Below are 20,183 nucleotides of genomic sequence, written 5' to 3'. Positions count from 1 at the left end.
TTTGATAAAGTATTGATTTTGCAAGTTTTCCTACCTACACCTCACTGTGAGACGGAATCTAAAAAAAACAAAATCACAATGTATGATTTGGACATAATAAAATTGCATTTTATTACATGAAATAAGTATTTGATCACCTACCAACCAGCAAGAATTCTGGCTCTCACAGACATGTTAGTTTTTCTGTAAGAATCCCTCCTACTCTACACTCATTACCTGTATTAACTGCACCTGTTTGACCTCGTTATCTGTATGGAAGACATCTGTCCACACACTCAATCACACCCCAACCCCTCCACCATGGCCAAGACCAAAGAGCTGTCTAAGGACTCCAGGGACAAAATTGTAGACCTGCACAAGGCTGGGATGGGCTACAGCAGGGGTCCCCAACTCCAGTCCTCAAGGCCCACCAACATGTCATGTTTTCAGGATTTCCTTAGTCTTGCCCAGGTAATAATTGCATCACCTGTGCAATGCAAAGGAAATCCTGAAAACATGACCTGTTGGTGGGCCTTGAGGACTGGAGTTCGGGACCCCTGGGCTACAGGACAATAGGCAAGCAGCTTGGTAAGAAGGCAACAGCTGTTGGCACAATTATTAGAAAATGGAAGAAACACAAGATGACTGTCAATCTTCGTTGGTATGGGGCTCCATGTAAGATCTCGCTTTGTGGGGTAAGGATGATTCTGAGAAGGGTCAGGAATCAGCCCAGAACTACACGGGAGGATCTGGTGCAGTCACTATGTACATACATTACTGATCCTGAGTTACATCCTGTATTGTACTCCAGAGCTGCACTCATTATTCTGCTGGTCACAGTCACTGTGTACATACAGGTGCTTCTCACTAAATTAGAATATCATCAAAAAGTTAATTTATTTCAGTTCTTCAATCCAAAATGTGAAACTCGTATATTATAAAGAGTCATTACAAACAGAGTGATCTATTTCACGTGTTTATTTCTGTTAATCATCAACATTATGGCTTACAGCCAATGAAAACTCAAAAGTCATTATCTCACTAAATTAAAATTTTTAACAAAAAACACCTGCAAAGGCTTCCTAAGCCTTTAAAAAGGTCCTTTAGTCTGTTTCAGTAGCTCCACAATCATGGGGAAGACTGCTGACTTGACAGATGTCCAGAAGGCAGTCATTGACACACTCCACAAGGAGGGTAAGCCACAAAAGGCCATTGCTAAAGAAGCTGGCTGTTCACAGAGTGCTATATCCAAGCATATTAATGTAAAGTTGAGTGGAAGGAAAAAGTGTGGTAGGAAAAGGTGCACAAGCAACCGGGATAACCGTAGCCTTGAAAGGATTGTTAGGAAAAGGCCATTCAAAAATATGAGGGAGATTCTAAAGGAGTGGACTGCTGCTGGAGTCATTGCTTCAAGAGCCACCACACACAGACGTATCCAGGACATGGGCTACAAGTGTCACATTACTTGTGTCAAGCCACTCATGACCAATAGACAACGCCAGAAGCGTCTTACCTGGGCCAAGGAGAAAAAGAACTGGACTGTTGCTCAGTTGTCCAAGGTGTTTTCAGATGAAAGTAAATTTTGCATTTCATTTGGAAATCAAGGTCCCAGAGTCTGGAGGAAGAGTGGAGAGGCCACAATCCAAGCTGCTGGAGGTCTAGTGTGAAGCTTCTACAATCGGTGATGGTTTGGGAGCCATGTCATCTTCTGGTGTAGGTCCACTGTGTTTTATCAAGACCAAAGTCAGCGCAGCCGTCTACCCGGTAATTTTAGAGCACTTCATGCATCCCTCTGTCAACAAGATTTTTGGAGATGGAAATTTAATTCTCTAGCAGGACTTGTGTTATGAATAGGTAATTCAGAACCACAATGGACCTTGAAGTTCAGAGCACACAAAGTGACCTGACCATAAGCAAAAAACATAGGACGAGCTCTGAGACGTGGGAACTCTGCTGACCGCAATCCCTAATCCTATCACACCACACTAGAGGTAGCCGTGGATTGCGCCTAACGCTCCCTATGCAACTCGGCACAGCCTGAGAAACTAGCTAGGCCTGAAGATAGAAAAATAAGCCTACCTTGCCTCAGAGAAATTCCCCAAAGGAAAAGGCAGCCCCCCACATATAATGACTGTGAGTTAAGATGAAAGTACAAACACAGAGATTAAATAGATTTAGCAAAGCGAGGCCCGACTTACTGAATAGACCGAGGATAGGAAAGATAGCTTTGCGGTCAACACAAAAACCTACAAACAACCACGCAGAGGGGCAAAAAGACCCTCCGCACCGACTAACGGTACGTAGGTGCTCCCTCTGCGTCTCAGAGCTTCCAGCAAGCAAGAAAAACAAATTAAAGCAAGCTGGACAGAAAATATAACAACAAAAGTAACACAAGCAGAACTTAGCTTATGCTGAGCAGACAGGCCACAGAAACGATCCAGGAGGAAGCAAGACCAATACTAGAACATTGACTGGAGGCCAGGATCAAAGCACTAGGTGGAGTTAAATAGAGCAGCACCTAACGACTTAACCTCATCACCTGAGGAAGGAAACTCAGAAGCCGCAGTACCACTTGTGACCACAGGAGGGAGCTTGATCACAGAATTCACAACAGACTTGGCACATGTCCACACTGCCAAAAGTACCAATACCTGGTTTATAAACAACATCTTCACTGTGCTTGATTGTCCAGCAAACTTGCCTGACCTTAACCCCATAGAAAATCTATGGGGTATTGTCAAGAGGAAGATGGGACACCAGACCCAACAATGCAGACGAGCTGAAGGCTGCTATCAAAGCAACCTGGGCTTCCATAACACCTCAGCAGTGCCACATTCTGATCGCCTCCATGCCACGCCGTATTGATTCAGTAATTGATGCAAAATGGAGCCCTGTCCAAGTATTGAGTGCATTTACTGAACATACAGTTCAGTAGGCCAACATTTCAGATTTTAAAATCATTTTTCAAGCTGGTGTTATAAAGTATTCTAATTTACTGAGATAATGACTTTTGAGTTTCCATTGGCTGTAAACCATAATCATCAACATTAACAGAAATAAACACTTGAAATAGATCACTCTGTACTGACTATATATAATATGAGTCACTTTTTGTGTTGAAGAACTGAAATAAATTAACCTTTTGATGATGTTTTAATTTAAGAAGAAGCGCTTGTACATACATTACTTATCATGTACCGACCCCTAATTATATCCTGTGATATACTCCAGAGCTGTACTCACTAATGGTAGCAGTTAGTGAAGACCGTCCACAAGCTTGTGGATAGTGTAGCAAAGTTCCTTATAATTCAGGCAATGCATTTTGTGAGATTTCAGCTGTGAAGCTTGCAGATGTGTAAAAGGGTTATATAACTGACTGTAAACTGCTAATCTGCCATTAATAAGTGCGTGTGCGCCATCTCATCATCGTGTGTGCAGCTTTAGTCTTGCGAAGCTCTGTGAACTTTTTGCTTAATCAGTGTTTCTTCCTGCCCTGCTTTATTTCCACTTTTACTTTTTCTCCTTCGGTTTAATACCCGTCTGATTGGTATCTCCGATTGTAACAAATGATTTGGATCAAACTACCCCATAACCTGCATTTAAATAACAATGAGAACGAAAATGGGAACGTCTGCGGGAATCGGGGAGGAAAAGCAATTATACCAGAGTCAGAGACGTCAGATTTATTAAGGATTATCCCATAATCAAGTGACCTCCATAGAAAGCAAAATGTATCTTGTAGTTATCTATTATCTACCCATCATCTTTGTCTCCTACATGGTGTAGATAGCCATCTTCTTCCCCTCCGGACTTTTCTCTGACGCATGTCTCCCATCTACTTGTTTTGGCGTCTCTTGCTCGGCATTGCTTGTTGCCTGTCTCGTCTCTCCTTCCATCCTCTCCATGCACCTTTAATCCTTCCGGTCACTGAGATCTGGAACATGAGCGGTCGCAGGTCACAGTTAATCAGATGCTAATGAGCGTTGTGCTGATGTGCGCTGCGGTAATCAGCCGCTCGATGCTGACTGCGGGGATTGTGTTCTCTGTCGCTGACTTTACATTTAATCTGTTGGCTGAGAGTTCTCACCTTTGCCCGATGGGGATAGTAGCAGATCTATGCAGTGATAGCTCTATAGTGGTGGTAGAGGGCCACTTACCTCTTTTGGGGGCCCCTCTACACCCCACTGATAGAAAAGATGCCAGAAAATTGTAAATGATAGAGTCCATAGATTGTTATCAGCAGGTGGCTGGTCACTTCTTGTAGATTTATGCTATCATGAAGCTGCGAGAGACGAACAAGTGTCATATCGAATCTATATATGACTGGGTCCCCTCCAAAAAAGGGTTGGACTTGTGAGGTCTCCCCAGTATACAGAGAGACATGTGGGGTGTTTCCAGTATACAGCTGGTCTTATGGGGTGTTCCCAGTAAACGATAGCTCTTGTGGGGTGTTCCTGGTATATGGAGCGTCTTGTGGGACTTCCGCCATATGCAATGGAATGTCCCAACGTGGGATATTCCTGGTATACTGCCGTTTTTGTGGGGTGTCCCCGGTATATGGTTGAAGATGGAAAAATTGTGTAATTTCCGCGTGTTTCCTCAGGAAGAGGCAAGCTACTTCAAAACGCATAAGACAACAACAACGCATACCCTCCTTATGTGTACCTGGAATTGCCCTTCAATCGCGAGCAACTTAGAATTTCCACAATTTTACCTTTTTCAAGTTTGTATCTGGTCCTAGGACCCGTAGACCTGAAGCAGCTGGGGATTGTATGCTCTCTAGTAAGATCACAATATAACCAGGTTAGTATAACCTTTTTATTTAACATTTTAATAAGATAAAATCCTATTGCACTTCCTTTTGCTTTCTAGCACTTTATCCCAGTGTATGGTTGGTACTGCATGAGTGTTTCCGCTTGATAGAAGAGCACATATAGTCAAGGCCGAAAGTGTTAGCACTCTTGAAATTGTTCCAGAAAATTAAGTATTTCTCCCAGAAAATTATTGCACTTACACACATTTATTTCCTTTGTATTTATTGGAACAACACAAAAAAAGAGAAAAAAGGCAAATTTAACATAATTTCACACAAAACCCCCAAAATAGGCAGGACAAAATTGTTGTCACATTTCCAAATGGGTAAACAACTTTGTTTCAAGCATGTGATGCTCATTCAGACTTCCCTGTGGCAAATAACAGGTGTAGGCAATATGGAAATCACACCTGAAAAAAAAAGGGGAGACGTTGACTCAATATTTGCATTGTTTGTCTGTGTGTGCCACACTAAGCATGGAGAACAGAAAGAGGAGAACTGTCTGAGGACTTGAGATCCACAATTGTTAAAAAATATCAACAATCTTAAGATTACAGGTCCATCTCCAAAGATCTTGTTGTTTCTTTGTCAATTGTGACACTTGACAAAAGGTTGTAATGCAGAATGGTGTGGATGATGGATAAGCAGCCCTAATCATGTTCACCAGAAATTTAAGCTGTCCTGCAGGCTCAGGGTACATTAAAGTCAGCAAAAACTATCTGTGGACATTTCAATGAAATGAAATGTTATGGCAGGAGATCCAGGAGGACCCCACTGCTGACACAGAGACATAAAAACGTTAGACTACAATTTGCCAAAACGTACAAGAGTAAGCCAAAATCCTTTGGGAAAGCATACTGTGGACAGTTACGACCAAGATAGAGCTGTTTCATAAATAACATCATTCTCCTGTTTGCCAAAAATGGAATGAGGCCTGTAAAGAAAAGAACACTACCTACAGTCAGATATGATGGAGGTTCAAAGATGTTTGAGGTTGTTTTTCTGCCTCTGGCACTGGGTGCGTTGCCTGTGTACAAGGCATCATGAAATCTGAAAATTATCAACAGATTTTGAATTGCAATGTAATGCCCAGTGTCGGAAAGCAGGGGTTGCATCCTAGGTCAGGGGTCTTCCATCAGAACAATGACTCCAAACATCAAGAAGCCCCTAGAAATGGATGGCAACAAAGCGCTGGAGAGTTCTGAAGTGGGCAGCAATGAGTCCGGATCTAAATCCCATTGAACACCTGTGAAAAGATCTTAAAATTGCTGTTGGGATAAGGAGCCTTCACATATGAGAGACCTGGAGCAGTTTGCAAAAGAAGAGTGATCCAAAATTCCAGCTGAGAGTTGGAAGAAGCTTATTGATGGTTCTATTGAGCCATTGGTTGCCCAACCTTTGGAATAAGTAACTGCAATCAAATATTAAGTTGAGGATGCCAACAATTTTGTCTAACCCATTTTTGGAGATTAGTTTGAAATGATGCCTTGTTTTATCGTTTTTTTTTGTGTTGTTCCAATACATACAAAGGAAGTAAACATGAATATAACAAAACGTGTAATTGCACTAATTTTGGGGGGCAAATACTTCATTTTCTGGACCAATTTCAATGGTTTTAACACTTTTGGCCATGACTGAAGAGTTTTGCAGCTTGATGCGCAGGGGGCTCTATGGACACAGAGCGGGCAGTGTGCCCATGCTGACCTCTGTTCACCTCTAACCTTACAGTGGGCAATTGAGCATCTCTGGAGAGACCTGAAAGTGGCTGTCCACCAACATTCACCATCCAACCTGATGGAACTGGAGAGGATCTGCAAGGAAGAATGGCAGAGGATCCCCAAATCCAGATATGAAAAACTTGTTGCATCATTCCCAAGAAGACTCATGGCTGCACTAGCTCAAAAGGTGCTTCTACTCCATACTGAGCCAAGGGTCTGAATACTTATGACCATGTGATATCAGTTTTTTTTTTAATTTGCAAAAATTACTACATTTGTTTTTCTTTCATTCACGATGGGGTGCAGAGTGTACATTAATGAGAAAAAAATCAACTTTTTTGAATTTACCAAATGGCTGCAATGAAACAGTGAATTTTTTTTTAAAGGGGTCGGAATACTTTCTGTACCCACTATACATCTAAACCGCAGCGCCACGTCCTCTCCATACCCAGGTTATATTAGCTGTATGTATGTAATTAAATACAGAAGATACACGGCTGTACGTATATAATTATATACAGGAGATGCCCAGGTTATACCTGCTGTACATATATAATTATATACAGGAGATGCACAGGTTATACCGGCTGTGCATGTTTAATTCTATACAGGAGATGCCCAGGTTATACCAGCTGTACATATATAATTATATACAGGAGATGCCCAGGTTATATCAGCTGTACATATATAATTATAAACATGAAATGCCCAGGTTATACCAGCTGTACATATGTAATTATATACAGGAAATGCCTAAGTTATACCAGCTGTACATATATAATTATATACAGATGATGCCCAGGTTATACCAGCTGTACATATATAATTATATACAGGAGATGCCCAGGTTATACCAGCTGTACATATATAATTATATACAGGAGATGCACATAATGCTCCATTATTTACAATCAGATGACTTATGTGGCGGTTGTACATGAAGGGGTTAATGGCAGGCAGTCTTTTTCCTCTGGCGGTCTCTCCCTGACAGGAGTAAATGAGGAGACATGGCGCACATCGCTGTCCAGTAATCACAATCCCCTCCGCTCCCTCCGACCCTGAATCAATATGAGCAAGTTAATCAGGCCGGGAACACGCGCACTTCTGATCGTTCAATCACAGCTGGAGCCGCTGCGCCACAGACACGGGGAGGCAAAATATTAACCAGCGTCTTAAAAAATGACCCGTGTCTCGGATGTGACAGCGGCAAAAGCGCCGGCAATAAAAAGCAGCTGGAAAGCAGAGGAGGGGAGTGCTGCGATGTCCATCATAGCAGGTGCATGGACGCCAGGTGTAAAGACAATGTATCACATCCACGCTGTATCCGAGAGCTGCCAAATAAATGTTTCCTTACAGCCCCTTCCCCTATGAAAATCTGTATAAGTATTGGAGGTAGCCATTGGATGACGAAAACTGCTGCAACTTTCTACATTTTCTCACCATTTTCAAGATCTCTGCATACCGTTGGTGAATAATAACATTTTTCTCTCTATCCTGCAAGTCCAACCCAGTTCAGACCTCAAACTTCTCCCAGCTGAGGGCTTGTTACAGTTGTATCCTGTCTAGACAATCCTCTGTGATCAGAATCCAGAAGCCCAAACTGCTATGTACTGATAGTTTGTTCAGAGGCATATCTGGGGGGGAAACTGGGATTATGCCCTAGACGCAGCCGGCAGGAGGGCACCATCGTACCGCCTGAGGACACAGTTTGGGATAGTGAGGAAGGTATGGCGGTGGACACAATATGGGGAGCGGAAGAAATTTGAGGACACAGTATAAGGAGGAAGGGTCGAGATGTGGGGGCATGAATGAGGAAACAGTATGAGGGGGATGGGTGCAGACACAGTATTCTGAGTTGCGGTATGGGCGCGAACACAGTATGAAGAGCGAGGGGGGAATATATGCAGACACAGAATGAGGAGTACAGGTGCGGACACAGTAAGAAGAGAGAGGGGGAATATATACAGACACAGAATGAGGAGTACGAGTGCGGACACAGTGTGGGAAGCGAAGGGGGGGATTGTATGCGGACACAGTATGAGGAGCGAGGGTGATGGGATTGGTGCGGACACAGTATGGAAGTCCCAGGTATGTGTGAATAGGCAGTATTGAGAGTGAGAGGGTAAATATGTGAGGTGACAGTATGGTTAGCAGGAGACATGTGAGAGGAGACAATATGAGGGTAGAAAAGTGTGAGTGGGCACAGAATAGAGACTGAGTAGTGTGGGTGGGGTAGCATAGGGGAACAGTGTATAGTGCACAGCCAGGAAGAGACAGTATGCCATGGAGGGGGAGTGCGATGAGGGGGCACAGTATATATATTTAAATCAAGTCTAAGAACGCACTTACGTTCAAAATGCGTCTGGTAGCCTCATTTATTTTGGGTCCCCCCCCCCTACTACTCCATCACAGAGGATTAGGTTTCCTATATTTTTTTATTTTTAGATTTCTCTATTGATTTTTAGCTTTTCTGGAAATAAAGACTTCATGATTTCAAACCACGTCTCTTTGAACTGTGGATCAGAAGCTGGATCTACTTCCTTCCATGTGGCACTGTATAGAAAGAGTATAGTGACTGGGCCTTATGGGGGGGGGGAGCCTAGTGTGAAGAAGGGACCCAGTATGGAAAAGAGGGGGCAGTGTGTGAGGGTCATATTTTGTGCAGGGAATATAGTGAGGGGCAATTATTGATTTAGGGGCTCAGAGTAGGGCAGATATTTTTATTCGGGAGCATAAATGACACTGCTATCTTTAACCCTTTCACGACTGGCCGTACTAGTACTGCGCATGTCATGTCTTCCCCTTTGATGTGAGTTCCATCGGTGAGCCCACATCTTTTCTGGCACATGTCAGCTGTTTTGTGCCCGGTACAGCTGCGGGTGGAATTGCGTTTTATCCCCGGCTATTAACCCATTAAGGCTATGTGCACACGTTCAGGTTTTTTTGCGTTTTTTTTTCCGTGTTTTTTTTGCGGTAAAAACGCTATAAGGGTATGTGCACACGTTGCAGATTCTCTGCGGATCCGCAGCGTTTTTTGAGGTGCAGAAACGCTGCAGATCCGCAATTGATTTACAGGACAATGTAAATCAATGAGTAAAAAAAATGCTGTGCACACTTTGCGGAAAATCCGCTGTGGAAACGCTGCGGTTTAAAAGAAGTAGCATGTCACTTCTTTTTTGTGAATCTGCAGCATTTTTGTACCCTTTCCATTATAGAAAACCGCAGGGGTAAAAACCGCAGCAAATCCGCAAGAAAACCGCAGCAAAAACGCACAAAAAACGCTGTGGAACCGCAGGTGCGTTTTCTGCCAGGAGAGGCAGAATCCACACCAGAAATTCCTAAGCCTAATCCGCAACGTATGCACATAGCCTTAAAACTCATTAAAAATGCATACATTATGCATCCTATCATTTAGAATGCATTCTGCATGTTTTGTGCACATGATGCGTTTTTTTCCCGCGAAAAAACGCATCGCGATAAAAAAAAGCAGCATGTTCATTAATTTTGCGGATTTTCTGCGTTTTTCCCGCTATTCTATGCATTTGGAAAAAATGCATAAAAACGCATCAAAAACGCGGTAAAATCGCGGTAAAAACGCATGCGGATTTCTGGCAGAAATGTCCGGTTTTTGTCAGAAAATTTTCTGCAAGAAATCCTGACGTTTGCACATACCCTCAATGCCGCTGTCAAACGCTGACAGCGGCATTTAACATGCGCTTCCGGCAATCGCGCTGGAAATGCGCCCATTGGTGACCCCCCCGTCACCGATGGGTTGACATGACAACCAGAGGTCTGCTGGAGACCTCTATGTTTGTCACTGCTGGATTGCTATGAGCGCCGCCCGGTGGTCAGCGCTCATAGCAAGTCATGTATTCTGCTACATGCAGGCGATCTGATCAGGGTTATTGCAGCTTCTAGTCTCTCATGGAGACTATTGAAGAATGCCAAAAGTGAAAAAAAAATGTTTTAAAAAATATAAAAAAAATAAATAAAAGTTGAAATCTGCCCCCCTTTTGCCCCATTCAAAACAAAACAATAAACATACACCTATTTGGTATCGCTGCATTCAGAATAGTCCGATCTATCAATATAAAAAAAGAATTAACCTGATCGCTAAACGGCGTAGTGAGAAAAAAAACTCAAAATGCCATAAAAATGCAATAACGAGCGATCAAAAGATTGTATCTGCACGAAAATGGTATCAATAAAAACGTCAGCTTGGTACACAAAAACTGAGCCCTCAGCTAACCCGAGATCATGAAAAATGGAGACGCTACGGGTATCGGAAAATGGCTCAATTTTATTTTAACCCCTTAATGACAGCCAATACGTCTTTTAACTGACCTGAGATATAAGAGACTAGCCTCCCCATACAGGTGACAACCCAGCAGCTGTCGGTTGTGCACTATAGCTGACAACTTGCTGCATCAGCCACGATCAGTGTTTGCACCATCCAACTCTGTTTAACCCCTTAGATGCTTAGTGACTACATCATTATAAATGGTTAACAGAGTGTGGGGGCTTCCTATTTAACCAAATTGGTGCCCTCAGATCTTGATTTTGTGGTCCTGATGTTTGCCATGACAATTCATGACCAAATAGCGGCCTTAGAGTCTGATGGCTGTAGTAATCTGTTCAGAAGTTAGAGACATTTAGGTGGTAAAAATACACATTTTCATTTCTGTCATACCACTTTGCATTAATTCCTGTAAAGCACCTGTAGAGTTAATAAACTACCTGACTGCAGTTTTCAATATGTCAGGGGGTGCTGTTTTTAAAATGGTATCACGTTTGGGGGTTTCCCAATATATGAGACCCCTAAAGTCACTTCGAACATGGATAAGTCCCTAAAAAAATAAATTTTGTAAATTTCCTTGAAAAAATGAAACATTGCTGCTACATTTTTAATCCTCCTAAAATGCTAACAAAATAAAATAACATTTTACAAATGGTGCTGATGTAAAGCAGACATGTGGGAAATGTTATTTATTAATGGTTTGCTGAGGTATGGCCATCTGGATTAAAGGGATAATCATTCAAAGTTTAAAAATTGCTAGTTTTTTAACATTTTTCTCAAATATTTTATATTTTTTATAAATAAACACAAAACATATTGACCTAAATTTACCATTATCATAAAGTATAATGGGTCACGAAAAAACAATCTCAAAATCACTGGGATTTGTTGAAGCATTGCAGAGTTATTACCACATAAAGTGACACTGGTCAGATTTCAAAAATTTGGCTCCGTCACTAAGGGGTTAACAAACTTTGTTGTTTTTTGTTCACCACTTAGATAAAACCTAATTTAGACATGTTTGGTGTCTATGAACTCGTAATGACCTGGAGAATCATAATGGCAGGTCAGTTTTAGCATTTGATGAACATGGCAAAAAAATTTTTAAAAAAAAAATTCTAAAAACCGTTGTGGAATTGCACTTTTTTTTTGCAGTTTCACCGCACTTTGAATTTTTTCCTGTTTTCCAGTGTTAGGCCGGTTTCACACGTCAGTGGCTCCGGTACGTGAGGTGACAGTTTCCTCACGTACCGGAGACACTGACTCACGTAGACACATTAAAATCAATGTGCCTCTGCACATGTCAGCGTGTTTTCACGGACCGTGTTTCCGTTTGAAAAACACGGAGACAGGTCAGTGTTCGTGGGAGCGCACGTATTACACGGACCCATTAAAGTCAATGAGTCCGTTTAAAACACGTACCGCACACGGATGCTGTCCGTGTGCAGTCCGTGTGCCGTGCGGGAGACAGCGATACAGTAAGCGCTGTCCCCCCCAGCGTGGTGCTGAAGCCGCCATTCATTTCTTCTCTCCAGCAGCGTTCGCTGGAGAGAAGATATGAAAAATCTTTTTGGTGTTTTAAAAAAAGATCCCTGTCCCCAACCCCCTCCCACCCCCTGTGCATCCCTATGGGAGGTGGAGCCGCATATTCATCATTGTAATGGGCGACACCATGTGACCGCTCATACAGGAGAAGCTGCAGCGAGGAGAGGAAGCAGCGAGGGAGCCGGGTAAGTATTTTATAAACAGCAGGGGGGGGGGGGGGCACAAGGGGTGGGAGGGGGCTGGGGACAGGGATCTTTTTTTAAAACACCAAAAAAAAAAAAGATTTTTCATATCTTCTCTCCAGTGAACGCTGCTGGAAAGAAGAAATGAATGGCGGCTTCAGCACCAGATGCAGGGGACAGCGCTTAACTGTAGCACTGTCTCCTACACGGTGCGTGTGGTACCCAGTCGGCACACGGGCAGCACACGGATACCGCACGTGTGCCACACTGATGTGCCACGTGAGCACACGGACACGGATAATTCCGGTACCGATTTTTCCGGTACCGGAATTATCTGGACGTGTGAGACTGGCCTTATCTGTGCATGGCAAGCTCAAAAAAAAAATGCTCGAGTCGTCTCAGCTGCATGTCTCATAGCTGTTTGACCGTAATCCCCGCATGTGTTGTGAGATATGCAGCCGCGGCGACTCGGGCAGTTTTTTTTTTTTCGAGCACACGGGAAATACAACCGCAGCCAAAATCTCCCTCCTGTCCTGAGAGTTTGGTACAATGTTTCAGTGCAGGTAAGGAGCTCACCTACAGCCCATATTCTGCTTTTTGTTCTGTTTCAAGTTATTAGTGCAGGTGAAATGTATCAGCCTCCTCCATGGCCGACAATAGATGGACTTATTAGTGCTGGAACAAACCCTCAGCTCAGAGAAGCATTAGATAACTACAGATTTTCAGCTTGTAAGTGTAATCAGGATTGTTTCTAGTTACCAGCATCAAGCAGAGATCTTAAACACGATAAAGAACTGGATCACAAAGTCTATTCGTTGTAGAACTTTTCATTATACAAGTTAATTGGTTACTAACAGCCTCACACATCACTTGTAAAAGGGAAGTGCAAAACTTCATATACAGCGGACGACGTGTGCTCTAGTCCCAGGATTACATTGCACCAAACAGAAGGTGGCGCTAGAGTTCTCCACCTGTGGCTCGATGTCTCCATAGTTCAGGACGTATTGGGGTACTCATCAGCTACGACTGCTGCACCTCTTGGTCATGAGACGACCATCTGGTAGTAAAAAAAAAATTTCAAGAATTCTCATTTGGTGGAAATTCCTGCAATCGTCACAATTTCCAGTGACCCCTGCAGATTCCCCCCACTGTAAACATGGATGACGCTGGTCACTGCTCTCTCATCACTTCGTGTGACGCCACCCGGTCGTCTCGCCTCAGGTCCATCGCAGAAAAAATGTGAAAATGTAATCGCTAAAAATAACAAGAAACATGAAAATCACTTATTTACAAGTGAAAATGATGCGGAGCGAACGTGACATTTTCCTCGAGGCTGTGATTGCCAGAATTCAGAAACGTGCCAAGCAGAGGAGATCCGACCATACGGATTGTGAAAGTACAGTGGACAATGTTCTGGAGGCTTCTGCGGTGGTCTGTGAGGACCCCAAGAGAGGCCGGTCTCATCTCTGGGTTGTATGAATCTGTGCAGAGCTCCCCTGATACACTTTTTGGGGGGTTTCACTGGGGAACGTGGTGGGATGTGCCCTTCTGATGGGTTGGCCATAGAGATGCTTCTGACACAGGGGCCCCCCGAGAGCCATCACTCAGACTGCTGGGCATAGCAATAACTGGTGGGATTCAATGAACTGTCCCACCGATTATAATGAGAGTCTGATGGATTGAAGCGGAAGAGGAGAAATTTGCTTTGTGAGCTAATCTGCTCTCCTGGAGGATTGCCTGTCACAGACGCACTGCTCCTCACAGGTTTATGGGCAGGAATTAATCATGAGGCTGGAAGTCACCAAGGAGGGGGCATTACTTCCAACTCAGCAATCAACATGGTGCCAGACGCCATGAATACCAATGGGGCACAGGTGAAGTCTGGCCAATGCGCCCTTCAGTGCCTGCAAAGAGGTCTGAGTGGAAGGAGGAAGACATCCACCCTGCAACACTTCGCTTAATATCTCACATACACTGAACAAAAATAAACGCAACTTTTTGCTCCATTTTTCATGAGCTGAACTGAAAGATCTAAGACTTTTTCTATATACACGAGAGGCCTATAACTCAAATATTGATCACAAATTTGTGTAAACCTGTGTTAGTGAGCACATCTCCTCTGCCGAAATAATCCATATCCCTCACAGCTGTGACAGATCCAGATACTGATCAGAAACATGATTACTGCACAGGTGTGGCAGATCCATATGCTGATCAGACTCATGATTATTGCACAGGTGTGGCAGATCCAGATGCTGATCAGACACATGATTATTGCACAGGTGTGGCAGATGCTGATCAGACACATGATTATTGCACAGGTGTGGCAGATCCAGATGCTGATCAGACATGATTATTGCATAGGTGTGACATATCCAGATGCTGATCAGACACATGATTATTGCATAGGTGTGACATATCCAGATGCTGATCAGACACATGATTATTGCATAGGTGTGATATATCGAGATGCTGATCAGACACATGATTATTGCACAGGTGTGGCAGATCCAGATGCTGATCAGACACATAATTGCACAGGTGTGGCAGATCCAGATGCTGAGCAGACACAATTATTAACAGAATGATTTTTAACAGGGAAAAATGCAAAGTACTACATCCGGGCAATAAAAATGAAAAAAAAAAAGCATATACAGAATGGGAGGAATAGGGATAAGCAATAGCACATGTGAAAAAGCCTGTTATACTAATAGATCACAGACTGAACATGAGTCAACAGTGTGATGCAGCAGCAAAAAGGGCGAATACAATTCTGGGACGTATTAACAGAAACATACAGTCTAGATCACGTGAAGTCATTATTGCCCTCTACTCCACTTTGGTCAGACCTCATCTGGAATTCTGTGTCCAGTTTTGGGCACCACATTTTAAAAAAGATATCAACAAACTGGAGCAAGTTCAGAGAAGAGCGACCAGAATGGTGACCAGTCTGCGAACCATGTCCTATGAGGAACGTTTACAGGATTTGGGAATGTTTAGCTTGCAAAAAAGAAGACTGAGAGGAGACTTAATAGCTGTCTACAAATATCTCAAGTCACATTGTAGAAGGATCATCTTTATTCTCATTTGCACAAGGAAAGCTAGAAGCAATGGGATGAAACTGAATGGGAGGAGACACAGATTAGATATTAGAAAAAACTTTTTGACAGGGTGATCAATGAGTGGAACAGGCTCCCACGAGAGGTGGTGAGTTCTCCTTCAAAGAAAGTCTTCAAACAGAGGCTGGACAGACATCTGTCTGGAATGATTTAGTGAATCCTGCTTTAAGCAGGGAGTTGGACCAGATGACCCAGGAGGTCCCTTCCAACTCTAACATTCTATGATTCTATTGCACAGGTGTGGCAGATCCAGATGCTGATCATACACAATTATCGCACAGGTGTGGCAGATCCAGATGCTGATCAGACACATGATTATTGCACAGGTGTAAAGGCACAGATGATTGGCCTCGGGGAGACCAAAACATCCAACACCGCGGAGACACCATCACGTGTTTCTCAACGCAGTGATTCCAGAACACTGCCCCCATCCCTTATGGGAAATATGCAGATGCAAGTAAAGAAGCTGCGGAGACACGATCACGTGTTTCTCGACGCAAGCAGTGAATAGCCAGGCCTTTCCCCGGGAAGGAACAACCACGGGAAGGGCAGCATCCTATGAAGGAAAGCCACCTATGCCAAGCATGGTATCCATCCACAGACAGCTGTTTCGGGGTTTTTGCCCCTCATCAGTGTGGAGTAGGAATCTGGCTATTAGGAGCAGTGCCTAGTAAAAAGGCTATAAAGGCACAGATGATTGGCCTTGGGGAGACCAAAACATCCAACACCGCGGAGACACCATCACGTGTTTCTCAACGCAGTGATTCCAGAACACTGCCCCCATCCCTTATGGGAAATATGCAGATGCAAGTAAAGAAGCTGCGGAGACACCATCACGTGTTTCTCGACGCAAGCAGTGAATAGCCAGGCCTTTCCCCGGGAAGGAACAGCCACGGGAAGGGCAGCATCCTATGAAGGAAAGCCACCTATGCCAAGCATGGTATCCATCCACAGACAGCTGTTTCGGGGTTTTTGCCCCTCATCAGTGTGGAGTAGGAATCTGGCTATTAGGAGCAGTGCCTAGTAAAAAGGCTATAAAGGCACAGATGATTGGCCTCGGGGAGACCAAAACATCCAACACCGCGGAGACACCATCACGTGTTTCTCAACGCAGTGATTCCAGAACACTGCCCCCATCCCTTATGGGAAATATGCAGATGCAAGTAAAGAAGCTGCGGAGACACCATCACGTGTTTCTCGACGCAAGCAGTGAATAGCCAGGCCTTTCCCCGGGAAGGAACAACCACGGGAAGGGCAGCATCCTATGAAGGAAAGCCACCTATGCCAAGCATGGTATCCATCCACAGACAGCTGTTTCGGGGTTTTTGCCCCTCATCAGTGTGGAGTAGGAATCTGGCTATTAGGAGCAGTGCCTAGTAAAAAGGCTATAAAGGCACAGATGATTGGCCTCGGGGAGACCAAAACATCCAACACCGCGGAGACACCATCACGTGTTTCTCAACGCAGTGATTCCAGAACACTGCCCCCATCCCTTATGGGAAATATGCAGATGCAAGTAAAGAAGCTGCGGAGACACCATCACGTGTTTCTCGACGCAAGCAGTGAATAGCCAGGCCTTTCCCCGGGAAGGAACAACCACGGGAAGGGCAGCATCCTATGAAGGAAAGCCACCTATGCCAAGCATGGTATCCATCCACAGACAGCTGTTTCGGGGTTTTTGCCCCTCATCAGTGTGGAGTAGGAATCTGGCTATTAGGAGCAGTGCCTAGTAAAAAGGCTATAAAGGCACAGATGATTGGCCTCGGGGAGACCAAAACATCCAACACCGCGGAGACACCATCACGTGTTTCCCAACGCAGTGATTCCAGAACACTGCCCCCATCCCTTATGGGAAATATGCAGATGCAAGTAAAGAAGCTGCGGAGACACCATCACGTGTTTCTCGACGCAAGCAGTGAATAGCCAGGCCTTTCCCCGGGAAGGAACAACCACGGGAAGGGCAGCATCCTATGAAGGAAAGCCACCTATGCCAAGCATGGTATCCATCCACAGACAGCTGTTTCGGGGTTTTTGCCCCTCATCAGTGTGGAGTAGGAATCTGGCTATTAGGAGCAGTGCCTAGTAAAAAGGCTATAAAGGCACAGATGATTGGCCTCGGGGAGACCAAAACATCCAACACCGCGGAGACACCATCACGTGTTTCTCAACGCAGTGATTCCAGAACACTGCCCCCATCCCTTATGGGAAATATGCAGATGCAAGTAAAGAAGCTGCGGAGACACCATCACGTGTTTCTCGACGCAAGCAGTGAATAGCCAGGCCTTTCCCCGGGAAGGAACAACCACGGGAAGGGCAGCATCCTATGAAGGAAAGCCACCTATGCCAAGCATGGTATCCATCCACAGACAGCTGTTTCGGGGTTTTTGCCCCTCATCAGTGTGGAGTAGGAATCTGGCTATTAGGAGCAGTGCCTAGTAAAAAGGCTATAAAGGCACAGATGATTGGCCTCGGGGAGACCAAAACATCCAACACCGCGGAGACACCATCACGTGTTTCTCAACGCAGTGATTCCAGAACACTGCCCCCATCCCTTATGGGAAATATGCAGATGCAAGTAAAGAAGCTGCGGAGACACCATCACGTGTTTCTCGACGCAAGCAGTGAATAGCCAGGCCTTTCCCCGGGAAGGAACAACCACGGGAAGGGCAGCATCCTATGAAGGAAAGCCACCTATGCCAAGCATGGTATCCATCCACAGACAGCTGTTTCGGGGTTTTTGCCCCTCATCAGTGTGGAGTAGGAATCTGGCTATTAGGAGCAGTGCCTAGTAAAAAGGCTATAAAGGCACAGATGATTGGCCTCGGGGAGACCAAAACATCCAACACCGCGGAGACACCATCACGTGTTTCTCAACGCAGTGATTCCAGAACACTGCCCCCATCCCTTATGGGAAATATGCAGATGCAAGTAAAGAAGCTGCGGAGACACCATCACGTGTTTCTCGACGCAAGCAGTGAATAGCCAGGCCTTTCCCCGGGAAGGAACAACCACGGGAAGGGCAGCATCCTATGAAGGAAAGCCACCTATGCCAAGCATGGTATCCATCCACAGACAGCTGTTTCGGGGTTTTTGCCCCTCATCAGTGTGGAGTAGGAATCTGGCTATTAGGAGCAGTGCCTAGTAAAAAGGCTATAAAGGCACAGATGATTGGCCTCGGGGAGACCAAAACATCCAACACCGCGGAGACACCATCACGTGTTTCTCAACGCAGTGATTCCAGAACACTGCCCCCATCCCTTATGGGAAATATGCAGATGCAAGTAAAGAAGCTGCGGAGACACCATCACGTGTTTCTCGACGCAAGCAGTGAATAGCCAGGCCTTTCCCCGGGAAGGAACAACCACGGGAAGGGCAGCATCCTATGAAGGAAAGCCACCTATGCCAAGCATGGTATCCGGGGAAAGGCCTGGCTATTCACTGCTTGCGTCGAGAAACACGTGATGGTGTCTCCGCAGCTTCTTTACTTGCATCTGCATATTTCCCATAAGGGATGGGGGCAGTGTTCTGGAATCACTGCGTTGAGAAACACGTGATGGTGTCTCCGCGGTGTTGGATGTTTTGGTCTCCCCGAGGCCAATCATCTGTGCCTTTATAGCCTTTTTACTAGGCACTGCTCCTAATAGCCAGATTCCTACTCCACACTGATGAGGGGCAAAAACCCCGAAACAGCTGTCTGTGGATGGATACCATGCTTGGCATAGGTGGCTTTCCTTCATAGGATGCTGCCCTTCCCGTGGTTGTTCCTTCCCGGGGAAAGGCCTGGCTATTCACTGCTTGCGTCGAGAAACACGTGATGGTGTCTCCGCAGCTTCTTTACTTGCATCTGCATATTTCCCATAAGGGATGGGGGCAGTGTTCTGGAATCACTGCGTTGAGAAACACGTGATGGTGTCTCCGCGGTGTTGGATGTTTTGGTCTCCCCGAGGCCAATCATCTGTGCCTTTATAGCCTTTTTACTAGGCACTGCTCCTAATAGCCAGATTCCTACTCCACACTGATGAGGGGCAAAAACCCCGAAACAGCTGTCTGTGGATGGATACCATGCTTGGCATAGGTGGCTTTCCTTCATAGGATGCTGCCCTTCCCGTGGTTGTTCCTTCCCGGGGAAAGGCCTGGCTATTTATTGCACAGGTGTGGCAGATCCAGATGCTGATCAGACACATGATTATTGCACAGGTGTGGCAGATCCAGATGCTGATCAGACATGATTAGTGCATAGGTGTGGAATATCCAGATGCTGATCAGATATTATTCCACAGGTGTGGCAGATCCAGATGCTGATCAGACATGATTATTGCACAGGTGTGGCAGATCCAGTTGCTGATCAGACACATTATTATTTCACAGGTGTAGCAGGTCCAGATGCTGATCAGATACATGATTATTGCACAGGTGTGGCAGATGCTGATCAGATTCATGATTATTGCACAGGTGTGGCAGATCCAGATGCTGATCAGACACATGAGTATTGCACAGGTGTGGCAGATCCAGATGCTGATCAGACACGAT

The 20,183-nt window shown here is 44.8% G+C and overlaps 1 long non-coding RNA gene across 1 annotated transcript; it reads left to right on the top strand.

Annotated features, from left to right (window-relative positions):
• Positions 1-4,582: 4,582 nt before the first annotated feature.
• Positions 4,583-7,008, top strand: LOC138662222 (uncharacterized). The gene is made up of 2 exons (XR_011318017.1): positions 4,583-4,782; positions 6,521-7,008. It is a non-coding gene; the product is annotated as an uncharacterized lncRNA (long non-coding RNA).
• Positions 7,009-20,183: the final 13,175 nt, after the last annotated feature.

Source organism: Ranitomeya imitator, chromosome 2, assembly GCF_032444005.1.
Source record: "Ranitomeya imitator isolate aRanImi1 chromosome 2, aRanImi1.pri, whole genome shotgun sequence".
NCBI classification, from domain to species: domain Eukaryota; kingdom Metazoa; phylum Chordata; class Amphibia; order Anura; family Dendrobatidae; genus Ranitomeya; species Ranitomeya imitator.
Note: the sequence above shows the minus strand (reverse complement) of the source record. Positions and strands in the feature narration are given on the sequence as shown.